The following is a 4,588-nucleotide window of genomic DNA, read 5'->3' as shown; positions in this document are numbered from 1 at the left end:
GTTTCTAGGGATGGGAACTTCTGGAGTTCCCATCATGCCTCGCGGGAGAGGCGCCCCGGCTGCCCGAAGTGGGGCCGCGCGCGGGTTCGGAGGCGGCTGAGGTAAAATTAGGCGGGAAGGGAGCGGCGGGGCGCGGCGTCTTCCTCCCCTCAGGGCTCTCGCCGTTCTGTAGCGGGTGTCACTCCCCGAAGGCGAGGGCGTCGTCGCTTCCCGTTATTCCGCCCAGGCTCCTCTATCATGGAGGAGCCTCTGTCGTCCTCTCCGAAGAAACTCCGGGGTCTCCCCCATTGCGGAGCAGGGGTCGGAGTGGTGAGACCCAGGTTCAGATCCTGCGGGGAAAGTCAGCCTGACGCGAGCGCGCTTTGGGGCTGGCCGCGCTTTCCTCGCCTGGCGTTTTAGGGGGGTTGTCAGTTCTGGGTTGGGGGGGTTCCTGGAGATTTGGGGGATGGAGTATGGGGAGGGGAGGGAGCTCAGCAAAATGCGATGCCCTGCTGGCCACCCTCTGAAGCTGTCGTTTTCTCCAGGGATGAAAAATGCAAGGAAATAAAAGACAGGAAAAAGGTAACAAAAGACGTAAACTCTCTAAAGCAGGGGTGTCAAACTCATTTGTTATGAGGGCCGCAATCTGACATAAATGAGACCTTGTTGGGGCGGGCCGTGTCAGGTTACAAACTTTATAAAGGACACAGACAAACTCATTTTTTTAAAAAATAAAAACCCTTATCCTTAAAATATTAGCACTTGGTCTTTTTTTTTTTTTTTTCAAAGTCTTGAAAACTGTCTGCTGAGTCTTTTCCCTTGAAAATTTAATGATGACTTCCCTTGGGGCACCCCCATCTTGTCTCCTTTGCAGTCTATGAGCTCTCTCAATATCCTGAGATTGCAGAGTGACTCCTTGCTCACCCATCCAGTCTATAAGGGTTCCTTCCAGGAGCTTATTATTTATTTCCTCTGAAATTCCACCCAGGATCAGATTCGCTCTTCTGTTACGATCAGAGAGCTCTGTAAGTTGCGAATTCAGCTGGAGTATTTTTTTGTTTATTAGATAAGGCCAGCTCATTAGCAGAGATTGCAATGTTCCGTGTGTCCTTGAGCTCTGCACTCAACTCTGTAAAAGCATCCCTGAGCGATTTAATTTCAGATCTCATCTGGTCCTGGGACGACATTATTAAAGTCTGGAAAGCTGATATCTGCTCAGATAATTCTTTAATTGTCTTAGCCATGATGATTATTTTCCGGAGTTACCCGCGACCGCTGAGTAATTAACCAGGGCGTTGCCTCGTTAATTTGATAGTAAAAGTTGTTGTCTTACCCTCTGGGACCCCAGAAAGGAATTCTTATGATCTTCAGACCTTCGTAAGTAAGCTCGTTCTTCAAATAGACTTGCCAAAGAGCTATTTACATTCTTTTGAGCTATTTAAAATTCCAGTTCGAAGGAAAGGACGAGCACACAGTCGGCTTAGTTAACGCATGCGTACAAACCCCCCGCACTTGGTCTTAAAAGGTACTTTCTTTGTATTTCTCCCATGGGGCCCAGGGAACTGGGGAAAGGGAGCCCTGACTTTCCTTCCTTCCCCAAGGAACCAGGAGGGGGAGGAGCCCCAGCCAATAGAAGGAAGAGAGGCTTGGCTCACTAGGTCTGTTGTGTGATTGAGAGAGCCGGGCAAAGCAAGCTCTGCACCCCCCCCCCCACTTCCTCCCCAAGGCAGGAGCCTCCGTCAATGGAGCAAACAGAGGTTTTGCTCTGTAGCTCCTGTTTGATTGAGCAAGCCTGGCAAAGCAAGCTGTGATGCAGAAGGAAGCAAGAGAGAGGGAGAAGGAAGCAAATGACAGCCAGCTTCTCGAGGGACCTGATTCGGCCCCTGGGCCACATGTTTGACACCCCAGCTCTAAAGTATATGACATTTGTAATTGAGAACAATATGTAAAATAACAAAGCCCACTCAAACAAGGGAAAATTCTACTAACAAGTAATGCTACAAACTGTAACGCAGTACAGTAACCGGTACAAAAGCAGGTTGCTTCTTTAAGATGGTCAAGTCTGAAGTGGACAGAGAAGAATACTGTTGGCTGAGCCACACTTTTGGACTGGCTTGATATTTATCTATTTGTTAAGAGCAACCTGCTTTTGTACTGATTACTGTACTGCGTTACACTGTTTGTAGTATTACTTGTTAGTAGAATTTTTCCTTGTTTGAGTGGGCTTTGTTATTTTACATATTGTTCTCAATTACAATGTCATATACTTTAGAGTGTTGTTAAGTATTGAAGTCTTTTGTTACCCTGGGACTTTTCTTGCATTTTACAGACACATAATTACCCCAGGTCTCCTTTGTTTGTTGATTTTCTCCAGGGAACCTGGTCTTGGTAGTCTGGTGATCAGTTGTAATTCTAGCAGAATTCCAGCTCTCCCCTGGAGGTTGGCAATCCTGCAGTAGTAACGGGTTGAGGGATTTCGGGGGAACAGAAGCTGAGGAGGCAGGGCTTGGGAAGGAACGTCAGTGGGGTATTGTGCTACAAAGTCCATCTTCCAAAGCAGTAATTTTTTCCAGGTCAGCTGACTTCCTTCATCTGGAGATCACTTATAATCAATATTCCCTCTAAGCTGCAGAGTCTTGTGAGCAAGATTTTTCCTTTGTGAGCTACTGGCATTCAAGTTGTGAACTATTGCATAAATTAGTGTGCTCTGGGGTCTTCCTTTCTGAGCTAAGACAAAATGCGTGAGCTGGAGGCTGAAAATCTGAGCTAGCTCACGCTAACTCGGTTTAGAGGGAACACAGTTTATAATCCCAGGAAATCATTAGGCAACTGTTAGAGGTTGGCTGCCCTAGTAGTCGCCTACCTCAAAGAGTTGTGGCAGTGAGGATGAAGTATTGTAAGGTGCTTCGAGCCTCCGTTAGAAAGAAAAATGGGTAGACTGATTTAAATAAATAAATCACCCTTCACAACAACTGTAAGAGCCTAAAAAGTCCCATTTCACTAAGGTCAGCCAGGGTGATGTATGTAACAGGTGGTTCAGGATAATGGGGTGCCACCTTGTGATGGGGCTAGCTGTGCCACAAAGCAGAATGAGGCCACAAATGACGGCATTACTTCGCTACAAGTTGTAAGTGTCATAGATAGTTTTTAAAAAAATATATTTAAGCAGGCTTTATTTTGGGCAGGAGCTCACAGGAGCAGAGCTCTGGAACCGCTAAATTTTATTGTGCTCTTTCTTTCTTATAACCCTCCCCCCATACTTGCTTCTGGGCTCCATTGTTTAGAACCCCTGTGAGAATTTTGCTGAACTCTTAAGATTTGAAAAACTAATATTTTCCCCTACAAAAATGGGGAAATAACCACAAAATATAAAGCAGACAGATGGGAATCTTTATTGTGCCATTGTGGCCACATAGGAAAAAGTAATTTTAAAAGTGTGACGTGAGTAAGGTTTTATTATGACAATTATAATTCAAGAAGCATTTTAAGGTAGATGCTAAGCTGATGTAATCACCTTCTGGTGATGTCAGGGGTGTGTGGCATATGCAAATAAGCTGTGCTAATGAGCTCCAGCACCTTTCTACAAAATGACCTCTGTATTTAAGGAAATCTACTGAGTTTGGGTTGCCAATTCTGGCCTTGAAATTCCTGGAGATATGGAGGGGGGAGCGTGGGAAAGATTTCTCCTAGAATATATGGTATACCGTAGAATTTGACAAAGAAGGTAGGAAACCTCTGAGTAACAGAAAAAGAAGGTACTGAGTACCAGAGGTCTAGGGTAATTGCAGAATGATTGTAGAAGGGAATAGAACAAAGTTTGAGTCCAGTGGCACCTTTAAGATCAACAGATTTTATTTAAGGTATAAGCTTTCGTGTGTTACACTTCCTCAGATACGGTGAAACAGGATTTCGGCAACCATTGCTTATAGGAAGCTAGAGGCGGAGGGGTATTTGGTTATCAGGAAGGGTCAGTTAGAGTCAAGATGCATAAATACTGGGTAATTATAGCTGAGACTGGATTAAGGTGGTTGGTAAGATCTGTGAATGGCAGTAAATTAGCATACAAATGTATGTTTGTATGTATGTATGCATACATATACAAAAGTTAATAAACAGACGTGAGAACAAAGTTTGAGTTCAGTGGCACCTTCAGGACAAAATTCAGTTTTGCCTATAAGTGAGAACTGAGAGACTTAGCACATGTACAAGCACACTCCTTCAGATTCATTGAAACAGATTTTCTCAAATATTACATATAGGTGGGGGAGTTAGTTGCCAGGAAGAGCTAATTAGATGCCTAAGTAACTGCACAATAAATACAGCAAAGATAGGAATAACACATAAGGTAAGACATGTAAACAGCAAATTGACATGTAGATAATAAAGGAGTTAACAGCAGATGTGAGAACTAAGTTTGAGGCCAGTGGCACCCTTATGATTAACAATGTTTGATTTCTGGGTATGTGGGAACCCTGTAGTGAGATAAGAAACTGATATCTCTGTTAAGCCCTGGGGGTTCCATTGTCCTGAGTGTTATAATAACTTGTAATTCAGCAGACTCCCATTTCAGTCTGTTTCTGAAATTCCTTTCCAATAAAACTTGACCCTG

General features: G+C 44.2%; 1 protein-coding gene across 1 annotated transcript in view; it reads left to right on the top strand.

Moving 5' to 3' along the window:
• INVS (inversin) overlaps positions 1–4,588 on the top strand; it is a 131,819-nt gene continuing 127,231 nt past the window's right edge. Inside the window, exon 1 of the mRNA XM_060247789.1 lies at positions 1–101. The gene's annotated coding sequence lies outside the window, so the exon portion shown is untranslated. The remainder of the gene's footprint in view (positions 102–4,588) is intronic.

The sequence above is a fragment of the Heteronotia binoei genome, chromosome 10, assembly GCF_032191835.1.
Source record: "Heteronotia binoei isolate CCM8104 ecotype False Entrance Well chromosome 10, APGP_CSIRO_Hbin_v1, whole genome shotgun sequence".
Taxonomy (NCBI): Eukaryota; Metazoa; Chordata; class Lepidosauria; order Squamata; family Gekkonidae; genus Heteronotia; species Heteronotia binoei.
This window is presented reverse-complemented; position numbering and strand designations above follow the sequence as displayed.